Source organism: Cuculus canorus, chromosome 2 (assembly GCF_017976375.1).
Source record: "Cuculus canorus isolate bCucCan1 chromosome 2, bCucCan1.pri, whole genome shotgun sequence".
NCBI lineage: Eukaryota > Metazoa > Chordata > Aves > Cuculiformes > Cuculidae > Cuculus > Cuculus canorus.
In genome coordinates, this window is record NC_071402.1 from 147,674,953 (window position 1) to 147,701,122 (window position 26,170).

At 37.3% G+C, this 26,170-nt stretch overlaps 1 long non-coding RNA gene across 2 annotated transcripts; it reads left to right on the forward strand.

Annotated features, from left to right (window-relative positions):
- Positions 1-717: 717 nt before the first annotated feature.
- On the forward strand, positions 718-21,121 carry LOC128851284 (uncharacterized). 2 transcript variants are annotated; one of them, XR_008448605.1, is made up of 4 exons: positions 718-1,008; positions 13,313-13,533; positions 15,378-16,485; positions 18,279-21,121. It is a non-coding gene; the product is annotated as an uncharacterized LOC128851284 (long non-coding RNA). The 2 variants fall into 2 exon arrangements; XR_008448604.1 differs by having other exon boundaries at positions 15,378-21,121.
- The last annotated feature ends 5,049 nt before the right edge of the window (positions 21,122-26,170 follow it).

Consider the following 26,170-nt stretch of genomic DNA (forward strand, 5'->3'; position numbering starts at 1 on the left):
ATCAGAAAGGTGTGATTTGGCTCCTGTGGATCTCCTCAGCTTTCTGTGATTGGCATTTCTCCCTGGGGTAATTTATAAACTAATATTTCCCGTTGTGAGAACATTGGCAGGCTTGAGAGGAGAATAGTTCCAATTTTCACTCTAACATGACTGGCTCACATCCAGAAATTGCAGAAAAAACTTGCCATAAAAATTAGATGAAAGGGAAATTCTTACACATATAGTGTTAATGGCACTATGCTGAAAAAGGCACATTTTGAGCAAAGGTATATAAAGACACCACATGTCAAGGAAAAAAGGTGCGTGATATGTATTAGCTAAGTGGAATTTTTTAGATCACAAACAGACACAACCTGCTGGTTATAAAAAAAAATAAAGAAAATTATGTAAAAGAGGTTAACAACTTGCTAACACACAACACTAAGTAGACACTGGAGGCTGCACAGATTCCCTTCTTAAATATTGGAATTTTTGATCTCGGTCAAAAGTTTCCAAAGCTATATGATTCAACAGATAGAGTAGGTTTGACAATATACACTAAACCTTTTCTGAACCGCTTTAAAACTTCTTAAAATAGAGTAACTGCTGAAACAAGATACAGTAGCGTTGCTGGCTGCCTAGACACTGTTCTATTTTAATAAGTGTCATGGATGCTTGCAGCATATAAAAAAATAAGTGGCAGTAAATAGGTAGGAAGCCAAGCCTCTGTGACTTCCAGCAGAATTGCAATGCAAATAAACTCCAGTAAAATCTTTCACAACCTCTCCAGGGTTAACTCCACACCATTGTTTCCAGTTAACAATTTATAAACTTGGATTTACTGATTATCGTTGTCTGGACAATAGACTGCAGCTGTTAATGCTTTATAGTGTCAGACTTTGTCAAGTGATTAACAGACTAAACTGAATAATTTCGCCTTCACCAAGATGCTGAAGCAAGTTTGCGTTAAAAGGTTTAATTTTCTTCTATTGGCTTTACCTCTGTGTAGTTCCACTGACTTCAGTGAAGGTGAGTACTCTTTATTCTAGTATACATGAGAAAAGCAAATTAGGACCAAGAATTTTAACTGCAGGCAAAAAGACCCTTCGAAAGTCCTGAGTAGGTTTGGTTTCAAAATGAATTCTCATGAATGAAATGAAAAATGACAATATATTAGGCATTGCTCCTGTCTTCTGCACTTTGATCCTTGTGCCATTGCCTCACATTAAAAAAAAAAAGATTTAATATTAAAAATAACACAAATATATTTATCCATTTATATGCAAGGACTAGATGTTGAATGCCAAATTGTACCTATGATTAATTAGCATTTTTCCTGTTATTTTAACTCTATGAAATTATTTTCAAAATTCCCAATTGCCTACATAATGGACAATCAATAAATAATTTACACATTACACCAACCACCTGAAACTCTTAGTGTATGTATAAGCGCATGTGAGAGAGACTTTGCAAAAGAAGAATGCACTAAGCATACCAGAGAAAATGCATACTCAAGAGGAAATCTTAGATGATAGTGAAATGTGTTAAGGGTATTAAGCTCCCCTTGTATGTTCAACTAACGCTGATTTGGTTTTGTTATGGGAATTGCGAATTGGTGACATTTTGGAAAAGGCTTAAACATGTGGACAGAACTGCTTTAAGAAACATTTTATTTCCAGCTACGTATTTTATGAGAAGAAAGTTGCAGTAGTCACAGCCTAGCACAGCAAACTTGCTAATTAATTGCAGTCTGCACCACTTGCACTTAGCTACGTGCACTGGCTGACAACACCGCATCCAGGGCTGGTTTGCAAACAAATTTAAATATTCAGTGCACAGCTTCTGGGAAAGAGGCCATCTTTCTTCATGCTGTAGCTTTGGGATGTAACATTTATTAGTGACTTATGCTTATTTCTACTGGCTTTGTGATGCCAGGATAGTTAGCAGCATTTTGAACCCTCTAAGGATATTTGTGTATCTATATATACACAGTAGGAATGGGGAAGGGAAAGAACTACCATGAGGGGTGTAGCAGAGGGAGGAATGCAATGAGATGCCTGTGCAATGTTGATTGGCAGTATGGCTGTCCAGGAAAAAAACTTTCTGTTTTGTGGCAAATACAGAGGTTTTAAAAACTCTTTACACTCTGTATCAGAATGAAAAGGATTTCTATTTAAAAGGTTCACAATAAATAAATAAAAACAAAGACTATCCCCATTCCAAATCCTTAATATCCTGCATCAATGTCTTTCAATCTTCTCTCTTTCTCCTTCTACCACTTGGCTGTTCCTTTTCTGTTGGGCTCAAAACTTTAAGCCTCTGCTGATCCATGTCTCTTTCCCTCTCATTTTTTTTCTACTTTCCAGAGCAAACAATACCTTAATTTTTATTGGTCCCTCAGCCCAAGGAAGAGTAGGACTCTGAAAGGGTAATGCTGAAGGCTTTTGTTGAACTGTCTGTTGTGAACTTTTGGTGATAAGTGGTGTTAGCTTTATACCGCGTACTGCAGTAGGGTTCATGAGCAAAAGGGTCCTTCTTCGTTTAAATAAATGTATATTTCCCTTCATAAATGAGTGTTTCTCAAGCAATTTCCTTCTCAACACGTAAACCACTTAGAATAGAGACTCTAACTCAATACTATAGAAAGCATTAAAAAAATATATGTGAAAGCAAAGAAAGAAAGAGTAAACCTGGGTTAGGCAGAGTAAGGCTGAAGTATACACATTTCTTTAGGAAATTGATCTTATTACTAGATGAATAATGTTCATCCCCAGGGACTGCCATAGCTTAAATCTCTGAACAATGAACAGAAATAATTTACAGACTCATAGCCTCTTTGCTAATTAAGATCAAGTTTCCAGAAAATTTCCATGTCTGACTTAAAATCATCAGTTTGCAGCTTCTGCTTCATTAAAATCATTGTGATTCCTCTTGTGTGTGTGCCCTCTTGTGAAAGCGTGCTCCACCTGGTTTATATTAACCATGACAGAATTCATGCTTTCTAATAAAATTTATGAAGAAGTATGCTATGATAGTACAATGCACTTGAAGTGATAAATTAAGTGATCCTTAAAGCATATAAACTTCCAGATGATACGTTGTGTGTCTGTAAATGTTAGGTACAATTATAAGCTCTTCCAGGCCATGAAGACCATTTCTGCTCTTTAGTGTCTAATATAATTTGACTAATTTCCTCTACAGAAGAGATTAAACTGGAAGCACCTCCTACCTCCACCTCTTATGCCTCTTAGAAGCATTTGATGTATGAGTTAATTTATTCCATCTCATAATTAATCATTTTCTCTCTCATCGTAAAAATCTACAATGTCATTTACATTGCCTGTGTTCGTTTTACCATCAGTCTAGTAAGTGACATTTCCTGTAATTAAGTAGAAATATTACTTTAAACAATTAAGATGCACACATAACAGAAGTGAGAACTGAAATGGAACCAATTTGTGGTGAACAGACCAGTGCTCACCAAGAGGTTAACTTCTGTAACCCACACTTGAAGCTGCACACCAAGGCAAAGAAATACACATAACTGGCATTGCTGGCAATTTGGGAATTATAAGTGTCCACCTTGAATCATCTTTAAAAGGGCCACACGATATTGAGGATGAGATTTCACCAAAAACCACTACTGTCAGGCCACACTGTTATTTATACTATGCATGTACTTACAGCACAGAGGAGTTTCATGAAGCTACTTCTGTTCTGTCATTGTCATTATGGATTTCATCAAGACCATCATACTTCTATACTCTCTTTAAAATGATGGTAATAAAGATGAAAGATAGCTAAAAAAAAAGTGCAGGAACTACTCTATGAAGATCCTTGATTTGAAAGTACTACAAAAAATTTAATCTTAAAAAAAATATTAAAATCAATAAAAAGTGGTGAAAGAACAGAAACCTACTAGATGATAGGGACACTAATGTTGAAAAAGGGTGCAATGAAAAGACCTAATCATCAAGGCAGTTGATTCCAATTCATTTAAAAAAATAAACAAAAAAAACAACAATACCTAAAACGAGTAAAGATCCAATGTCTGTTTTACTTCCTTTTTTATCACAGATTGAAGAAATATCTCAAATGCACAGTTTATTGAACTCGTAAGATACTACACAAAGCTACCAAGGGACAATACCTGGAATGTCCAGTCCATACCTTTTGAAGGATATTAGACAGATACATAGAAAAACTGGAACTATAGTACTAGGTTACATACAGAGAAGAAAAGGCTGTGGTTCCATCTAAGCATTAATGTTGTCTTTGAGATGGGTTATCACCAGATAACTCAGAAGATGACAAAAGACCCTTCTATCAAACAAGTGCAATATAATTCGTCCTTTCTATCAGATATCAACTGCTTTTGTAGAGAAGCACTAGTCTCTTCTAGGTTATGTTGAGCCCTAAAGCACAAGGTTTAAAGGCCATTTCAAAAAGTATTATTATATTGCTTGTATAATGTTAAACTCCAGGTACTACTGTTATCCACGGGATAATTCAGTCTCACTAGGAATCTTCATTTGTCTCATTTCTCTGAGAATTAATACTGTAACCTAATTATACACTGTAGGAAAAAAAAAAAGTGTTTCTTTATAATGGCTTCCATCTTGCCTTTATTTTCCTTGGGCTTATACTATTTATCAGAGAAAAGGGACATTACCATTCTTCCATTTACACAGCATGGGCATGGGCAGTTTCACATACTTTTGATAAGATGCTCTTATTCTTCTCCTTTTAAATCAAACCATTTTTGTCTTTTTAAGCTTTCCTCTTGATAGATTTTTCTTGTTTGTGATCACTCTCATTATCTATCTCTGAACATTATATACAAATTCAAGTCTTTATTCTGCAAGATCCTTGACATTGCTTGTGACCCACCAGATACTTAATTTAAAGTATACAAATATCCCCTTTTCTTTCAGAGGGACTTTTTGTGTAATTAAGTAAATGTTGAAGATATTGCTGGTTGATGTTGGCAGAGACATGTTTGTGCCTAAACCAAAAAACACCATGCAGTTTTATTAGTCACCCTAGAAGGACAATCTGTGTAGCTATTGATTTCAGCTACATACTCACGTGTTTAAAAATAAGAACAAAGTTAAGCGTTTTCTTCTTCAGATTAATAACAATCTGCATACATTTGCTCTGAGAAGACCACACACTTACTAGATGAACACCCTATGCCAAACATCTGCGTGGGAACAAAATTATCTTAGGGAAAAAATAGAAAAAAAATAGTAAAAAGCAAACTGAATTATGAAACCAAATTACACTTAAATACAATGACAACAAATACTTTTAGCCATAGGCAATAAAATATCACATCATTAATAAAGCTAAGTGGAGAAAAATTTTTCTTGTCACTTTCATTTATAACTTAAATTTTATATTTTATCCTTATACGCTAGCTCAGTGCATTACACATCTCTCAGGCAATTCCCCTCTGGCCCCAGCAATCATAAGTTACCGTGGTTTCAGAAAGTGGTGAACTGGGTAAATGGAAACTGATTTTCGAGGATGAAATAATGGTCTGATTCAAGACTGTAGTAGTTTTAAAGGAAAGACAGTTAGGACAGAGAAATAGCAAAGAATTGATGATATGGAGGTTAAAACTGTAGGTCCTCATGGATGAGGGAAATAAGCCTAAGAGGAAATTATGGAGCATACTTAAACTGTTGTGAGTTTGATTATTCATGAGTTTGCACATGCCACTGGTAATGGATACAAATAGTGCTGTTCCTGACCCTCCCAGTAACCCAAACACCAAGCCCATTCTATGTCCTAGCTTGCAAAGGCCGTTCAAGAGACTCACCAAATTCAAAGAAAGGGCTGAAAAAATAGGTAAAAAAGAGCTCTTCATTCTACTACTTGGTTCCAAGAAACACCAGGAAGAAAGAGCAGCAAATTATCTCACAGTTAACTCTACAGTATAAGGGACTGGTGTATCAGTGGTGTTAGTGAAAAAGCACCTCAGTAACAACATATTTGGCTTGCTTTAATAGATATAGATATAAATCAAAATAACTCCATTTATGGTCATAAACAAGACCTATGGCTGTTTGGGATCTGGTCCTGTACATTCTTGTTATATCTCTAGTTCAAGCATCAAGTCCGGGGAGATTTATTGGGTAGGGGCCCAACATAAAAAGTCCTTCATATATGAACTAAATGTTTGAGGGAGAGGAAAGAAACAACTGAAGACAAAACTCCCGACATTACCAGCTTCAAGAGGAAGCAAAAAACTCATCTGTACACCTCAAGGGAAACAGATCAAGGGATGCAAAAAGGACTAATAGGCTAAGTGCTAAGGTTCCCTTGAGATCTCCCTTCTACCCACTACAGAAACTAATCACTACTACCAGCTCGTGTCCTTTCAGACATTTAAAAGAATATGGCATGTCTGCTAGAGCCAGACATTACTTTTGGTTTTATGGTATGAGTGAGTGAGCAGTGAAATAGACCTTTCATTATTTTACTGCGCTTATTTTCTTGTTCTATGCTTTTATGTGAGGGCACCTTATGGACACCCTGTTGTAAACTGCAGAGTCATTTATGGCTTATCCCTCTAATATGTTTCATACTGAAGATGAAAACTCTGTTGCAGCAGACAAAATTCAATTTAAGGAAGTGAGCAGCCTAGAAATAAAAGAGAAAAGAAAAATAGCAGTAGGAAATTCATATCAGCTGCAGCTTAAAGCCATTGGCAAAGATTCTGAGCAGTTTTAGATATACTGTCCAAGGAAGGGAGTAAATGGAAATGTTGGTCCTGACTTTGGGTTTTAGTGCTGGCACCCCATAATGTCCATTTCATTTATCCAGTAGCAAAAGGACCTTCACAAATCTATTCCAAAGTAAAGACCGTGCCAGAATCCTTGGAATTCATAAACCCATTGAATAAAAAAGTGCTGTTAACAGTACCTCTTTATGTGAAATTCTTCTATGTAAGTATATACCCTCAACAGCAACTGCAATTTTTTCCAGATTCTTAGTGATTCCCAGTATTGTTACAACTATTTTGTTGAAACCTTCTTAACTTAAGCTCTGACTAAAACACATGGGGCTTCCTTGGACCAGGAAAGATTGATACTGGCAGGCTGGAGATCAAAAGGAAAGATCTATTATAAACAAATGCACGTCTCACCAGCATTGTCTGAACCTGTCCAGACTATAAGAATCTTGTGTTAGAGTACTGTTTGCTATATCAACTAATTGAGCTTATTTTTGCAGTTAGACTTTGCTCTATAAACAGTGTTAAAAAGTGTTTCTTATAACCTAAATATAGCATATACCTTTTCTTTATGCACTGCCAGGTTGTAAGGAATTAACCTATCACATTATGAAACTACATACTGGAGTTCATTCTTCTACTGTAAAATGTGCATGGATTTAAAATTAAACCTAGTCTTAAATACTTTAAGTAAATATTTACTTGTACTTCTGTATTTTATCTAGAGGGAGGTAAACTCTAATTTTATAGATACAAATCCGACAACAGAAAACTGAATAACTTAGTTACTACCATATACTTTCCCATAGGGCTTAACTGGACATTACCATTAACTTCAATGGGTGTTCATCAAACCATTAGAAAGGTGCATGAAAATTAGAATACCTGAGTCATTGTTATCTGAATTTGATTGAATTTCAATTTCTTTAAACAAAACTTTTCCCATTAATACCACATGATTTTGAACACATTTATACACCAACAAATACATTGGTAGATTTTGCATCACCAAAACTTCTTTGCATTGGAATTTTGTGATATTTAAACACTGCTCGTGGGGTCCAGATTTAGTTCCTTTGTCTAGTGAATCATTTGTCAGAGACAAAAGCTGCCTTCTGGCTTTGTGTTTCATTGATTCTTACTGAATTCTAAGAGAACTACAATTCTACACTCTGAAAAGAAAATGTGTCCTGAGATACACAGGATAGCTGATCCAAAACAATCTTGAAAATGGGTGCTCCAGACCTCCTGCAGCACTTTAATCCTCTTGATATAATGCACTCTGATAGAAACTAGCATTTTTGATAGCATTACTGTAGCAGAAAGCAACTCAGCGGCACTCATGAATGACCAACTGAGATGTCCTTTTTGGTAGTCACTGATTTATGGATCAAGCTGCCACTGTTGAGCTGTGGTGATGGTCCTGAGCTTGCTTCCAACAAACACATTCCTGAATAATCTCAGCTATAATTATAGACAAGTAGCCGAAGGCAAGAACCAAATGAAATAATCACAAAAGGGAAAAGAAAGGGGAAGGGGAAGGGGAAGGGGAAGGGGAAGGGGAAGGGGAAGGGGAAGGGGAAGGGGAAGGGGAAGGGGAAGGGGAAGGGGAAGGGGAAGGGGAAGGGAAGGGAAGGGAAGGGAAGGGAAGGGAAGGGAAGGGAAGGGAAGGGAAGGGAAGGGAAGGGAAGGGAAGGGAAGGGAAGGGAAGGGAAGGGGGTAAAGATCATTTACTACAAAGATTATTTAATAATCCTCATAGAACATTATCTTGGTCTCGGAAACAGTCAATATATCTGTATATTTTAATGTAGTAAAATGGTTCTGAAAACCAAGCAAAATATCTAGTTTTCAAACTATTTGAGATGCCTCTCATATTAGGCTCATTCAGTGTCTGGTCCTGTAGGCACTCAATTTCATCCAGATTTTCCAAGGCCAGTAACATCATCTTAATTCATTCTGTCTTATCTTCAGTGTATTTTCCACTGTATGTTGAATTCTTAATTTCTCTTCATTATTCCAACTCATCCTTTCTGTTTTCCAAATGTTTTTTCTTATGAGCCCCTAATTCAGTACTCTCCTACCAGCAGATACCTGCTTATCATCTCACATAACACAGAGGTCTCAAAAAGATTTCCAGTGATGGAGAATTACCTGCATCATGCTTTGCATAATTTTCATCCAATCCTGTCTCTCTTCACCACCCCACCATCCACATGAGCATTTTGTTCCAGCTGTTCAAAGTATATGTTGTCCTTTCTTTATCACTGGGCAGCAACCTGGAACAGCCAAATGACCTAATCATGGGCCTATATAATTTGCAAATTAGTATCACATATTATCCTTGCAGGTTGTTTCCAGCATCTCTGTGATTTGCATGTACTTTTCTGGATAAGACTCATTAGACTTTTACAATTCAGGCTGTACAGTCCAGTTTCCCAAGCCTAATGTAGTCAATGGATATCTAGTAAATGTAATCAGTGGAACAGGATGCCACGCTTCTTTTCATGAAGCAAACATCTAAAATACATGCCCCTGCCTCTCCATTGACTTTAAAGGAAACTCTCCCACCCACCCAGGTGCAGACAGTTATGCTCCAGACTTCTGCACTGCGTGATGTGCATTGTTCCTTAAGGACCACAGCCTTTGTTTTCATCAGAAGTCAGGAATGAAAAGAGTTAAAGATGACAATGCAAATAATAAATTATAAAACTATCTAATCAAAGTTCTAGGCTGTGAAACAATCTTCTACGGAAAGTGGTGGAAAACTATGTGTAACGTCAGAGGCTAACCAGGGCAAAGATAAAGAAAATATGTTTCTGTGTTTAAAAATATTTACCAATGCTAACGCTTCCCATAAAGCAGTTTCTTGCTCCTGTCTAAACAAAAAATGACCAAACTGGTCCAAACCCACAAATCTATAAATACGTATGTTCCAAGTTTCTATTCCATATCCTCCTTTCACCATAAGACTGTTATGCTGACATAGCAACTGTAGAGAAATAGGGAAACAAAATAACAGAAACTGAAACTAGATACTGAAGACTCGCTCTCTTTTTTTATTCCTCTTTATTTGAGGTAGAAGCTTTTATTTAATTGGTAATAATTAGCTTTAATTGTCAGACACGAAGAGTATTTTCTATTGCTGGTTTCTCTTGAGGAAATTAAATATGAACACTATTAGGATGATTCCACTGTCTTTCAGTAATCTTGCATGAAAAATTATTGGGTTTGATAAATGTACAGTGATTTTTTTGTGGTTGAAAGCCCTTCAGATTCCTCAGCCCAGCAGTCTGCTTTGGATCCTAAATGGAAAAAGGTCTTAAATCAGACACAGTGCTAAATGAATAAATCACTGTAGAGGCTATCTTTAGTTTTAAAGTATGTATTTAAAAAGAGAAATAGAACTCTATCCCCTCAGATTAAAAGGAAAAATGAACAAACATTTTACTTCATATGTTTTCTTGGAAAAGTGTATTCTCATGCCCTAAAAGACTACTAATAGTGGTGGTCATCTCACTACAGTGAAAACAGTTAAGTAATACGCAGAAGTATTATGTTTATCTTTATAGTAGTACTGAGACAGTGATCACTACAGTAGTCTAGCAATATTCCAGGATTACTTATTACTGACAATCTTTTAAGTCAAGCTGAAGTTAAAGCAAGTGGCAGCACTGCTTTTTCATTTGTGCAATTAAACAAGCACTCAACTACCCCAGCTGAAAAAGTCATGATTGAATTTATTTTTTGTATTTTGGGCTCAAAATCACACAGCATTATTTCAGCAATGGATTTGATACACCCTCCTAGTACTGCAAGAGGCAAGTCATATGATTGTCTCGCTCTGTAGTGAGCAAACCACAATGTTGCACCTTGAAACTTAACAGTTAAGTGACAACAGATGTAAAGGTCATGTGCACTCAAAATAAACAAGGAGCAAATTGTCATCTAGAAATGATCCTCCTTGGAAAGGACAAAAATGTGTGGCTTAAGAGATCAGTAGAACAATGTCTTTTAGATGCTACTAACATCTCCTTTGAAACACTTGCAGTAATGTAGCAGATGAGAGATGTCTCAGAAACACACACAAAAAACAAAGTTACAGAGACGTGGAAGGTGAAATGCAAAACAACAACAACAAAAAAAAAACAAACAGAAGAAAAGCAATTACTGAAACAACAGTGAAAAAAAACACAATAAAAATCAACATTCAAGCAAAGAAATTTATTTTCAGTAAGCTAAGACATCATGTAAGGGCTTGACAAATATATATAAGAATCTATTCTTACACAGATTCATAGATATTACAGCAGCTAATCTGAAGAAGGAAATTCAAGGAGAATTAAAGTGTTAAGCACCTTCACTCACTGACTGTGTTGTTGTACGTTCCTGTGCAGCAGAGTGGCACATTCTTAGCAAACATTATGGTTGCTATCTGCTTCCGCCTTCTAAGAGTCCATCTTTGCTATGTGGCCCTTCTTTAATTAATAATGGATAGCTTTAAAAGCATAGTGGTGTCTCTAACAAAGACAAAATGGTCCAAGACATAGACTGAAATATTCACATGGTAGAAATAATGGATCTGGTTTCATTTATTCTGTGGGCCAAGGTACAGAAACTCATATTCCCAAAGGTAGTCCCAGAACTAGAAGCACAACTGTGGTGTGCTCAAAAGTGGTATAGTATGGCACTGCGCCCGACTGAAGTTCATTCAGGAGCAGAAAGGAAGAACATAAATAATTTTTCAGAAGTTTTTTATCTGACCGAAGTGTTTAAAAAAGCATTCATGACAATACAGATTGGGACCAATGTCTCTTACTAGATTCATAAAGACAAAGATCTTTAATGACAGCTATGGTGTTTCATGCACTTCAGGTTAAGTAATAACCAAGAGAGTCTACCAAAATGCTCAAATATGTTAATGTACTACTAGCAATACAATTAAATCACAGCAGTGTTAAACATCTCATCAAAAGCTCAGCCAGCCTACAAAACTACTTTTCTATTCTTTCATTCCCTAGAAAACTTCCACTCAGTTTCTGTCCATCTAATTTCTTCAACCAGCTTTGAGGGTCCCTGAGCAACTGTAATGGAGCTGTGGAGGATTGGAGGCATTGACAGAAACCCAGTCCAGTCTGTTAAAGCTATCTGTCAGTGCAGGTGAAGAAGCACAGAGTTATACGGCTTTTCAGGCAAGTCAGATAAGGGAGTAATAACAGACTCTGCAGCTGTGTCAAGCAACTACTGTCTTAGATTTTGACTTTCTCTGGATAAAGCAAAGTCCTGCCCATAACATATAATTTGCTATTTCCCTCCCAATGCCCTCCTCAAGAAAACCAGGCAAAAAGTACTACCACTAAATCATACACATTAGAGAAAGAGATTACTTCCCTCGTGGAAATCAGGGCAGAAAAAAACAGAACCATGAGTCATAGTTCTTCTTCTAGGATGTGGCTGAGGTTTCTCACTGCTGGCCCAAATTGAAGTCCATACATCATTTGCTTTATGGTAGCAACGATGCAAGGCCGCTTCTCTGCTGTGACTTTTACACAGACAGTGGATAACTGCCAGCCAACAGACCTCTCCGGAGTACTCCAGCTACTAATGCAGCTTCACTGTCACCTCTCTGACACAATCTCAGAAGGATCTATAAATAACTGAAAAAATCCACTCAGTGCTGAAATAAACACAAGGGGCCAGATTGTATTGGAGTAACTGAGTCAAGGAATGTATTTGGGCTGTTGGTGTTCATCTTGCAAACCGATTGCAGCAATGTGCAGATGTCTGTAACACACTGACCCAGCGTACCATGGAGAAACAGAAGTCCCACTGTGTGATCTGCACTTACAGCTGCTGAACAACAAAAACAAAGATGTATGCCTTAGCAATTTCTGACAATGTTAATACTACCTTCTGACCCAATTTCCTGAAAATGAGAAGAAACATTTAATTGTTGTGATATCTATCTTGTCTTACACTTGGATTCATCTATTTTGAAGATCATGCAGCTAAACCATCAGCTGAATCTTCAACACTTTGGCCAGCTATCTCTGCAGCCTCCCTCGTGCTGCTTGCATCATCCTTTTGATAAAGTAGATGCAGAGAAAGAATGACTGATTTCCCTGCAGAGAAACACCCCTGAATAAAATAAAAAAAATGCTTCACATTCCCTCTGTTCACAGTGCCTGCAGCCACAGAGTGGGTGACATTACTGAGAACAATGACATCTATTCAAATTTGTAAAGCAAGCATTTGATAGACACACTTCCTTCAAGACAATAACTTCACTGAATGAGCTGTTAGCTTATCTAGCTTCTATGCTTTGAAGTATACTCTTTGAAAAAGTCAAGCACATACCAGCAGTCCTAGACTCAAGTTTATTAGCTTGGGAAATGTTTCCAATTTCACACTGAAAAGAAGCAAAAATGTGACAGCTTATTTTATTTGCTCAGCTCTTGCTGATTGAAAGAAGTGACAGTGAGCATTAATTTACCATACAGTTACAAGGAGATCTGCAGAGTGATGAATTTCTAAGAATCGTCAGTTGTCTTAGCCCATATTACATAACCTTGTTCTTTGCTGTATTCACAGCTGACATCCCTCAACACTGAATCCTATGGAAGATGTCGCCTAACGCGTGCACATCATGTGCATTTGTTTAAAAGATCAGTGCACACAGTTCGTATCTCTCAATATTTAGGCCTGCAGCTGATGTTGATGCCACTAGAAATTATTTTATGAAGTAAATCAGTCATTCAGATATTGCTGGCTATGAAAAATTTCCAGTTGGACAGGACAACTCACAAAAATAAGTAAGTAAACAAGTAAATGCTCTACTAAAAAAAGGTTTCTAAATCACCCAGAAGCTACTATCCTGTGATAAGTGGGGAAAAGAGGGAAAGACCCAAAAGAACACACCTTAGCTGATCCAGACCAATCTTGCTTTGGGAAGGAAGATGCTTTTATTGCAAACACACATAGACTTTAGTTCTCACTGTAGCTAAAAATCATCCTTGTTATAAAATGTAAATAGCCTCACAAAATCTAAATTATGGGATTCAATAATATTATTAAATCATATTTATTTTGTTTGTGTAAAAATCAAGTAGTTTGCAATACTTGCTAATTGTTTAATTCACGGAGCCTGTTTTTTTCAATGGAAGTGTAGTGTAATTCCTTAAAGGACTTCAACATACTTTTTTTTCAAAAGCTGGGACTGCCAAACCCACAAAAGTATTTATACTGAAAGGGAGAAATGCAGCCTTCTGAGACGATCAGGAGCATTAAAAAGGATTTAGAAACATTAAAACTGAGTTTACAAACTATATACACTGAATATTGTCATTGGATTTGCAGAAATTCCAAACCAATTTCCATTAAGTGAACACAGCAGCTCCACAAAGAATACAAAGATAAAATGTATATCCTGTTAAATATTACTTAAAGCATTTCCTAAGCATTTCTTCAAAAATCTCATCTCTAATCAGCTATTGAATACCAAATTATAGTATTTTAGAACATGTAATCAAAACTAGTTACAACTATATTCTGATATAGATAATGTTTCCATGCACCATTTAAAAATAATCTCTTATTTACTATGAGGTGATAATTTGAGTTGATTTTAATTGTTTTTCTATTGGACTTGGAAAAAGATGAGACTATCTCTATTTTAACTATGGCAGCGGAGGCAACTTTCTTATTTTGTAATGAAAATACAGCTGCAACAATGATATCAGATGATTAGGGCTATGTACAGACATCCTCAAATCAGCATGTGGAAGAGAAACTTTGGAAATAGCATGTATTGTTTCATGAAATTACATAGATTTTCAAAGGTTTGAATTTTTTTCCTGCAATGCAGAGCAGGCCATTTGCCAATTTACCACATAACCTTTGTGATTATTTCAAAGTATTCTGATTATCTCATATTATAGGTTATACGAGAATTGTACGTGTACTAGACAACTTCCAGCTGTCCAATATTAACCCAGTAATGAAAGTGCATTACCGAGTCAATTAGAAATCCACTGAGGTCTACAGTAAAGTTTTCATTGACAGCAAGAGGATTTCTGCAGCTAAAAATATTCTATAGAACAAAATTAGTCCCACTGTAGAATAACCAAAACTTTCTAGGAGGAACACAGGCAACATCTAAATTTGGATAAATCTTTAAAACATCACATGAATTGCTTACATAGTGTCAGTAAACTGCTGAAAAAGAAATGGCTTTAGGCAACTATACAGACAGACCATAAAAATCTAAATAGCTATAATACCTGTATTAAAGGAATAAAAAAGTGACAGTTTTGAATTATGTCAGTGTTATTTTTCTTGAGTATATTACAAAGGCCTTTCAGCATACCTGCAGATATGTAAGTAATCATAACTTACACATAAAAGGTCAAGAAACATTTAAACTACACAGGTTTATACAATCTAAAGGTTTTGTTAACTATTCAATAGCCAATGATGTCATTATGGAGTATCTTATCTAGTGAGTTAGTTGAGCAGGAAATCAAGAATGTTTCAACTTAAACAATCCTTCCACAAGGGCTGCTCTGCTCAGAAGTCATGTTTAATGAAGTTGTAAACTGCACTGTAAAGTTAAAGGAAAATCTGACTGTTCATTTTCCCTTGTTTATATCTTCTTTAGGAAACATCTGCTAGCCATTCTGCTGCTGCTTCTCCTTCTCTACTCTTCCACTCCATTCCTATCCCCCCCTGCTACTATTATTTACTTACACTGCTATTGATGCAGGGTTTGAAGATTTAGGCAATCTTTTTGTCTTTAAAATCTGGCATTTTTGGATTTAGTTGAGGTCACCTAAGCAATGAAGAAACTGACAGCTGCTTGTTGGAATATAACTGGGCGAAATTATTTTTTCCCTGGGGGGTAGAATTGTGACCTGGTTACATGGCTGGAACAGAAGGGAGCTTTTTTAAAGGTTTTACCCCTCTTGCAATTGTGCTACCACATGTATACAATCCTGAGCTGTTAGGCTGATGGAAAATGCAGTCTGAAAGCTCCAAGAAAGCCTGACTGCTACAAAGCTGACATTTTATTAACAAGTGTTATGTTCGCAAGTTGTGTAGCCCCAACTTTACTCCGGAATTTAAAAGGTCACTGCGGACACCAAATAAGGCTTCAAACATTCAAGACCTGCTGTGAAGGACAGCTGGCAATGCACACAGAGCTCTGCCACAGGGCGATAAAAGAATGAAGCGAATATTTTAGCAGTGCAGTGTCACTAATTAACACAAAATTTATTTACTTGTAAGATAAATATATTTGGAAATGGTAAATGCTCCAGAAAGAATGTTTGTCCATCAGTTGTGCAAGTGTTAGTTAAGTAGGAAACACACAAGACGTCCCTTGGCTAGGATCTGAAGCACCAAGGCTGAGTATCTCCAGAGTCAGAGACATGGTGTTGTTGAATTGGACGATGATTTCACAATGACTGCATAGAACCTGCTGGTTACAGTGGAGTGACCTCTTATTTATGCCCTTTTAGAATGAGAGAAGAGCAGCATTTTCTGAGTATCATGCATAACACTTGTACCTCCCCGCAGATGCACAGCCCTGTGGCACCGACCTTCAGGTGCTGCAGAGTATCAGCACTTTGAAACAGCAATATTAGAGATTTTAAGTCAGTAGCTTACAAATATAAGGTACTAGGAAAGGTGTTTCTCCTACATTCAACTCTGCCTAATGGGTATGACAGCACTGACAGCACTGCCTTGCACTTCCAGCAGGTTCAGAGGTGAGTAGGATCTGAAGAGAGAAGCATAAAAATAAAGTTCTCACTGATTGTTTTTCTCCTTCAAGGATATTTCATATTTGTTCTTGGCTCACAAAAAGTTTTAATGTACCTGAAATTCTGATTTATTTATTTTTTCTAGTAGGAATGTAAAATAGAGCAGGGTTGAAGCTTTTTCTGCTAATACAGAATAGCTTTACAACATTCCTATCCAGTCAAATGGCACATGAAAAAAGGCTGCTGAAAAACTGAAGGCCATTGGAAGTCCTGCACAGCTGTACTACTTGGGACCCAGGGGAAGCATAGAAATATGAATAATTAATCATCATAATTTGAAAATGCTTCCTTGTGAATGACTTTTAAGAGCTTCAAATGTGACCATGGGGATTTCTTCTTGAAAGAAGTTCGAGATGGCCAAGTTGTCCCAATGTTAGGTGAAAAATGTCTCCTGCAGCATTAATTATACTTCAGTCCTGTGATAACATAGAGGTGACTTATTGTGGATTCCTTCACAGAAGACCACATCCCATGCCAGAAAATCATAAGCCATATTTCCCGTGTGTGGCCACCAAGAACATCATGTGTGGTCATTCTGTCAAATCATATTCTCCCAAATAACTCCAATACAATGCTTTAATAGGCACTGTCAGTGTGCAGTGGCCACATCTCAACAAAAAAAATACCTTTGAAAACATCCGTCCCAGGATAGCGATGTACAGCACCAAACCCACTCAAGCTACTAAGCAAAAAGTCAGATTGTTGGACAAATGGGCCACACAGTAAGAGACTGTCCACCAGCTTAAATCATTCACACTTACAAACTACCAAAGCCTTGCAGGCAACAGCAGACGGTCATTTTAAACTGTCTTGATGTGCTGCCTAGCCAGTCTTCAGAGCAACTGAAAAGCACAAGTTCTCCAGGAAGGTATCTGAGACAGGCAGAGAGAGGTGGTACTTATCAAGGTGCTGAATGGATTCCACTGTATTAACTCAGAATCCATCTGCTTTTACCAGATGTTAAATAATTAACCTCATCTCAGCATGACATAATTTATACTTAATATATCCTCCTCTCTTCAGACTCTTGTTTTAGTTTACACAATTAACTGAAAGCCAAGAAATAGATGTAAGCCATTCCATATGGCATCATGCCTTGTTCCCAAGTGAGAATGTATATGGCAATTACATATTCATAAGCCTCCCAATAAGGTTATCCTGGCTCTTTGTGTCATTGAGTTCAATTTAAATCCATTCAGTGTAAAACCACTGCAAAGGGAAGTGAGCGTAAAACACACTAGCAGTCCCTCAGATCTAGTACAGCTCCAGGACCGCTAGGTCTACAGTACAATTTGTTGAAGCTTTTGGATGCTTAGATATCATCCAACAGAGAAAATCCACTGGAGTGTCGCAGTGCTCTGGAGTTGCCCCTCCACTGGAAGGGTGTGAAAGAGAGGTCAAAAATTTCTGTCATGCTAAAATACAAAGAAATTCACTAGTCACAAAATCTAGATAATGTATCGCTCTTTGAATCTCTGGAATAACACACAGGGAAGATTAATGGAAACATGAGATTGTCCTTTCATCTGCTTTTCCCTTACAAATCTTAAATTCAAAACACATTCTATACAGTATAATAAAACCTCAGAAGCACTAATGCATAGTCCATAGGATCGAAAAGAGAAGCAAAGAAGTGGGCAGTCTCAGAATGGTTTTCTTTGTATTTGCCTACTGCAGTTGGAATGAAACATTCTACTCCAATTATGCTTTATTCTGTGGTTGTTTCTTTTTTCTTTTAGCTTCAAAAGTGCAGAGACACTGCCAAAATGAAACATTCACACTCCACTCAGTATTAAACAACTGAAGATGATGTGCTTCCAGGTAGTACAGTATCTCGTTAAATCAGAGTCTAATCAAGCCATAAATGAAACACGTCAAGGCACTGGCTAACTGAACTGTCTCATTAGTATCTGACCTCCACTTTCAGAAAAACTCTGTGAGGATCAATTACAAAGAGGGAACATTTTTGTTTCATAAAGAACATGGTGAAGAATAGTATGTAGTTATGGTAGAGGGTTACTTCAGTGTACTCAGAAAGTGTTTGAAGTTTAATTCGGCACTACATACTGTTAATTCAGAGCACTTTCAACTCAGAATAGTTTAACAGAAATTGAAAATACCAATGAATCTACACCTGCACTAAAAGTAGGATCCATCTTACCTATTGATCTGTGTTCTGCAGAACTAGTGCTTGATTCTGGTAGTCATCAAACTCTGACTCTGAACTTAAAGCTGTGACGTCAACTGAGCTGCTCTGGGTCCTGTTCTGCCCTATATGTGACAGTATATTTTGAACCAACATTGTGAAACAACTGAATGTGGGAAATCCATTATTAGAAACTCCACAATTCCTTACAGCTTCCTTTCCTACCTTCTGCAACATGCTCTTCCTCTCTATTACCTCTTAGCAGTGCTAAAGATAGAGGAGGAGACATGAAGAACACAAAAATCTTTCTAGCATGCCTGTTTTAGGGGTGAGAAGAAAGACACGGACAGCTTTGACAAGATTGAAGCTAAATATAAACTCATCCCATATTTCTTTGCAAATGAGCCTTGAATGAATTCTTCAGCATCTTCCATCTCCTGGCCACTTTCTCATAATTGTAGAGCTTTCACTAAGATCTTTTACAGGAATTCTGTCAGAGGATGGCAGATGACCTGATGCAGACAGTAGCAAAAATCTGACATCCTGAATCCTGCACAGGAGGGCATGGTTGAGAAATGAAGTCCAAAAATTCTTATAAATGTTACCACGGGATCTTTAAATGTCCAGATAAAGGAGACATGACCTCAATCCTTAGCCTTTCCTCCAAAAAGCACAAACAATAATAATAACTATAGCTAATAACAAATAATATTAAATATAAGGAAAATATGTAAGACACTAACCATTTCGAAGAGCCGCTAGACTGAAATGACCTTTCCGTAATGTTGGAAAGTTTTCTAAGAAGAAATGTTTAATTTTCATAAGCAAAGAGCTTAACTCACTGCATTACAGAAGTCACTGGGAGTTCTGCCATTGACTTAAAGGATCACGCTTTTTTAAGTGACTGAAAGGGAAGAAAGTGTGTAACGTAGTTAACATTTGGAAGAAAGGAGTTCTGAATTTTCTGGAAGATGTCCTGGAAGAGTAAAGTTGCAAACATGAAGCATATGTGTAATTTGAAGCAAAACAGCTCCTCACATGCAAAAAGCTAAGCATATTGCCAAGTTGTCATGGAACTGGGATCTTGAACATACTTCGAGAGAGGTCATATGTGTATGTCTGCTTGGAGGACACCCTATCACCATGTCTGTCATCATGAAATTTCTTTAATTGTCTCTTTGTAAATGAGAATCTTTACAATAAGAAAGAGGATTAGATAACTATTATGAAGTTAATTTAAAGCACAGAAATTCTTTTGACATTATGGTTGTAGCCAAAAATTGTAATTTTTTCTGTCAGAAATACCACTGAATTTTGTAGTTTTTGTGATATCATTACCTTGTGGCAGTACTTGGCTTTTATTTAAATGCATTGAGTACTCCTGGAGTGGAACAATATTCATTCAGCTTTCCAAGAGAGATAACATTTTTTTTAAAAAAAAAAAAAAGGATGAAATGTACCAGTGAAGGCTGTCCTGTGCTTGGTCTAAACATAGTAACAGTCACACAAAATAACAGTAAAAGAACAAAAAAGGTAATGAATTGTATTCTTCTACTTGGTTTTTTAAAAAAGAAAAGTCACAAGTGACAAAGTCTCTCCACCTGCCAAGAGTAATGAGTGATACAGGCCAACATTAATAAAATATTTTAGTCTTGGGAAATGTTATGTCAATCAAAGCAAAGTACTGCTGTTGTAGTCACTGAAGCATGTGCTTGACTAAGTACAAGAACTGGTGTCCAGCGCGTGCTTCGCTGTGCATGGGCTTGGCTGCATGCTCAGGGCCTGAATTTCAGTAAGTGCTGTCCATATGCCTGTTATAAATACTGCTTTAGCTTTGCTACTATGAAACAGAACAGCTGCAGGTTTCAGAACTGCATGTACACACACACATAAAAAAAGGAAAAAAAAAGTAGCTTCCCATTCAAGGAAATAAAAATATCCTTACAAAAGTCCAATGCTGTATCAGCAACAATACTTGTCAGCCAACATTACTGCTTTTTTATCACAGCTGTAACCTTGATCGTGTTTGCATACTGTCTCTTCCCGTTAGTGTAGTTCTCCTGCTGTTTATCCCTTTGCTCTATCTTTGCATTCTTTCTGTGTAAGTATAATAAATGTGTTATATGACTGGTATTTCTGCCAGCAAAACTAGAAATCACTCCCCAGTGTTGGCATTTCACCTTTGACTCAGCGCCCTGGAATCCTGCCGGATGTTCCTACGTTCTCAGGCTATATCGCTGGCTGCAGATACACAGAGGACAGGCATCGGACGTGTCACAACTGACATCACCAGTGACTCTGTGCATGCTGCGGGATATTACTAAAAATTATTTGTGGACTACGATATTATTGAGTACCAGTGAGAGTTTAAAAATAAATTTCAAAGGCCCTCATCACATTTTTTAATGTGATGATTTTCCTTTCTTCCTGTCTCTTTCCTCCTCTTGCCACATCATGTCACTGATCAAGTGACATGGAAGCCATCATGTGACTATTGTAATCCCATTCAGATGGTCTAAAGAGGGTCTTTATGTAAGGAAACAAACAACCACAAAGTGACATATTCTTCAAGATTTTTTCAAACATTCAGTTTATCTCAGTGTTGTTGGAATGTTATTTTCAGAAAAAGGCTGAATCTGCAAAGCTCCTTTAAGAGCTAGCTTTGTTACCTCCTGTGATTTTATCAGCAGTCTTGTGGTACGTGCTGTCTTGTTGAAAGCCTCACTTCAGCATGGAAAATATTACAGAATGTATCATTCCATGATTAAATAAATGAAACTTGGACTTCATGGCTGGGAAGAAAACTCACAACACATAAGATGCTAAAGGTCAAAAAGCTATATTCATAAATCTGGGAGGCAGAAGGTGGAGGCAACTTAGAGTTTTACATTTGTTATTGCCAATATTAGCATGTGCCCTGGGCTTGTGGTTCTAGCAGATGCGATGGCCCCGTTACAAAGGCAAAGGCCAGCAGCAGAACTCAGACCCAGACATATTTAAAGTCTCAAATGTCTCCAAGGCTGGGTTAGACCTCAGCAGGACAGCACACAGCCAGAAGTGGTGTGAAGCTGCCTGTCATCAGAACATCAAGACAAAGCCCAGCTCAGCTCACAGGCATGAAAAAACTAAGCAATCACTCACTTCCCTACGCGATAGGCACGATGCAACAAGGAAAAAGAGTCATAGTGTTGCATCATTCACTCCCTTATTCAGGGAGGACTGGCAACATGCCAGGACCTTTCACTCTATTTTTTCTATATGCTGTGCATGCAGAAAAGAAAAAGGAGGGATACAACCCTCAGGTTTTGATTGCTAATAAGTTATCATATAGTGATTAGTGAAAGGCATGCCTTAAAAACATCAACATTGGCACCTACTACTTTGTTTTGCAAGGGACTTCATCCTGCCTCCCCCTCTTTTCCAGGCACACTCACACGCACACACTTCTGGCATTTTTCTGTTCCTGTCGTAGTCTTTTGTTAGTGACATAAGAATGCATCCCGGCTTATTATCAATACATTTTCTTACAACAGTGTAGATTCAGACTTATTTTCCTGAATGCCTTTCACCTGCATTCTAGTTGAAAAAAATTGGTAAAGAAATTTTGAGGCAGAGAAACTACCTCTATCCCACAGCAACTGTGGTAGGGAGAGTTTTCCAGCCCTTAGAGGTCCCTAGAGAACTCTGAACACATTTACTATTATCAAAGCAAGGCAATAGCTTTCCAATGACATCATCTTCCCACTCCCTGTAATTGAGAACTCACCGTTCCCTGAACTAGATAGAGTCTGGAGGTTTGAGTGCCAAAGGTCTTACACCATAGTTTCACCTACAAGTATTAGGCTTTTCAGGCAGTCAGTGGCTGACCCACTGCATTTGATATAGTTTGCTAGTGGCAAAGTTCTTTTCTGTCTACACATCAATAATAAAGAGTTACCCATGTCAAGCTGGAAGGTTTAAGACAGCTCTAAGAGGCTTGCATTCAGTATTAAAATGAGACGTGTTCTTAAAAAATGCATGAGATTCTTAATATCCAAACTGAGGGCTCTATTATATTCACAGATGTATTCTGGGAGTGAATCAGTGCATGGACAGGGAAAGCTGCCCTCAGCAGAATGAATGTTCAAGGTATGTGGCAGCAAACCCTCATGAAAAATGAACCTTTAGGTTTCAGCGACATTCTCAGTGTCTGACATGTTACACTGAAGACAAAGACAATCTCAGGCAAATAAAAAGTCTTTCCACTGATATAGCCTGGAACACCGTAAGTGCAGTTTACAGCCAACATTTTTTTCCGTTTTAGTGAAAAAAGAAGTGTATACAAAAACCCGTTCTTTTCCATCCTGAAACAATGGAATAACACATGATAGCTCCTTTACAGTGATGAAATTCTGACAGTGATCTCAACAGCTGCTTAGCCACCAACCACAACACTTACAACTGGTTAATTACAGATACCCGAACCCTTGCAACACATTTTGCTTTCATGGCCCAAACCGTATAATCAGTGACTTTATCCAGGACTGCATAATAATGTCTCTGTTTTTCAGAGAACAGAGCATAGTAACCTATCTCATATTCCTCACAGTCAACTTAAACATATCAACTTACATTTTCTGGGTTTTTTTTTAAACTAGAAAGAAAAAAAAAAGAGTTGAAAATATTATATTTTTCTATTTTAAAAATGAGAAAGCAAGAAAACTGGAAATTAAACTTGGCTAGCCCTTAACAAGTTCCTTGTTCTGTGCCATGATTATAAGTTTGATTCTGACAGTGGAAGGATGAAAAGTATGTTCAATTCAGCATGCTTCAGACCGGTGTGGTGCCCTTCCTCTTGTGAATAGCACTTCACAAGTACTTTCATTCAGTTGGACTCCTCTGGATTTGGCTGAAGAACTAATGCCTGAGGGATGTGGGCTATCTAGCACTATCCACCACATGGCTCTCAGGAAGAACTTGCATAAATGATTCTGCCTATTAAGTATAGTAAACAGAGTAAAACAAAACCAGAACCTAGGAAGTCTATTTTGTTTACTGAAAAGGACAGTGTGCACAGTTCTGCTTGTCTATGAATATCAAATCAATTTACAAGTTTTATCATTTCACTTTCTCATGGTGGTGCTGGTGGGGAAACTGAGGCACAAAACAGTGCAGGTTAATTTTTCAATTGTCTCTTAATTTTGAGGTCCTGATATGACACTTGATTTTTAGAGCAGAAGACAGGATGAAAACTCCAAAGAAAGTGTAAGACACCCCATGCCACTCTCCCATCACTTTTTAATAGGCTCATAACTGTCATTTATGTTGCACAGAGTGAGTCAGTAACTGGGACTCATACAGAGATCTGATGGATCATCCAGAACCCAGCCTGGCAGACGCTGCTCCTAAATAATACTTGAAACATGGGTAAAGGTGGAAGCAATAATACTATTGAAACTAAACTTTGGATCGGGCCTTTATTTTCTAGTCACTTTAACTGCAGAAAGGCCTTCTGCCAACTTAGTTTGCCCAGGAAATGAATTCTGACCTGTTACGTAAAAGCTCTAATGAATTCCTGCTCCGATGATGAATCAGTCGTGCAGCAAAAGCAGACCACCTCTGCCTGTGAGCTAAGCAAGTGCAAAACCTTCTGAAATGTGTCCGAAACTACTGTATGTTTAATATTTTGAAAGATCACTGAAACATATCTTTAAAGCCCATCACAGTCAAGAAAATGCTAGAGGTTATCTGTTCAGTGATAAGTGGAATGAACTTCCAGGTATTTTTCAAATCTCATTCTGTAAGTAAGAAACAGCTGACTATGATCCTGCAAATTCCAGTTGAGAAAGCTCTGATGACATTAATGCATTATGTTGTGTCCAGAATCCCTTGATAGAATTACAACATACTGTACACAGCTGGGTGGGTATTATTGTGTTGCACGAAGAAATTAGAGATTAGACTGTCAGGAATAAATGCAACCAAGATCCAACGCTAATGCAGTTTAATACAGAGCTGGTGTCTCCAAATTTAGTACGGTATGTTTTTCAGTGCTAACTTTCTAACAACACAGACAAATAAAGCCATGCATACACTGGCAAACTGCTCTGTGTGGCTAGAGAAGTTTGCTGATGACAGTCTTGTTATTGTAACAGGAAGTGACTCAGCCTTGGCAACAGAGATCAGATATTTTATTCAGAAGCATTAGGTCATTTTTTTTTCCCCTAACCGACCAACAGTTTCACAAGGCAACTGGTTTTGTTTGAAAATAAATATATATTTTGAAAGTGATTTGCTGAGGGAGTGGAGTTAAACATTTATGGTTAGGAATAACCACTTGGTTTAATTCAAGGCATCTGGAAAATTCTTGTCCTCTTAACTCTCCTAAACCTGCTGCTCGTACAAAATTCCATCCCCTTAAGCAAGAATTCTCCCACATGGGTGAGTAAAGTATCACCAGCTACACTATCATCATGAGTGAGGCTGAGTGAGGAGATTTGTGCCTGGATCAGTAACTTTCCATGACAATTACATGACTGATGTCAATGTTACAGCTAAAGTAAAACTACTGCACACAGGCATTACAGCTGAAGCAAGTATATGCCTTTTTCTCATGGCCTATTACATGATCTTTCATCAGTTATTTATAAATGGCACATGATGTGATCCTGCTTCTCCTAAAATCAGTGTAAACCAAAAATCCTCTTAATATCTGGCACCCAGCCTAACCTAGAACAGTTTCTTTCCTTCTCTGCTTTTGCACTGTTACTTATTGTGTCTATCTTTTGCATTACATATAACCTCACACAAATATGTGCAGACAGAAAAATATTTTTCTCTCAAATTCTACACTGGCATTACTCATTTTTGCTTCAACTACCTTTTAGCACTGTTCACAACACTGTGCACTGCATAAGGGTTGCACAAAAAGAAACAAACAGTTCAAGCCAAGTTAAAATTCTTCCTCTAACAATAAAGAGTAAACATGCCACCAGCTGCAGCACTCCTAGAAAAGGATTTCGTCATATTTATAATATTTTCCTGATCTGTTGTCAGTTTTATATTTTTAAAATACCAAGGAAGCATAATATTCCACATCACAATGACTCAAATATCCCATATGAACATATAAATAATATATAAAAAGCAATACCAGCCTTTTATCTTGGGCAGGGAGCAGGCAAAAAAAAGTTCATGGGGGTATCTTTAAAACTCTATAGCAACAGTGTTTATCTATTGCCTCCATACTGTGCCCAGAGCCTAATTTTAGTTATTAAAGATAAAACTCCGGACAATTTCCCGCAACAGGCACTGCAAGAACATAGTGAGGCCTAAAGCATTCTTCCTTGACATCAAAACACATTATTTCTGTAAATGTGTGAAAAATTAAACTCCTTTGAAAAAACATTATAGAGAATAAGAATTTACAATTCAGAGATAAATGTAATATATCCTGAGAAACCTCAGCACCCTACATAATTTTGCTGTTACCTTCCTTGTGACATA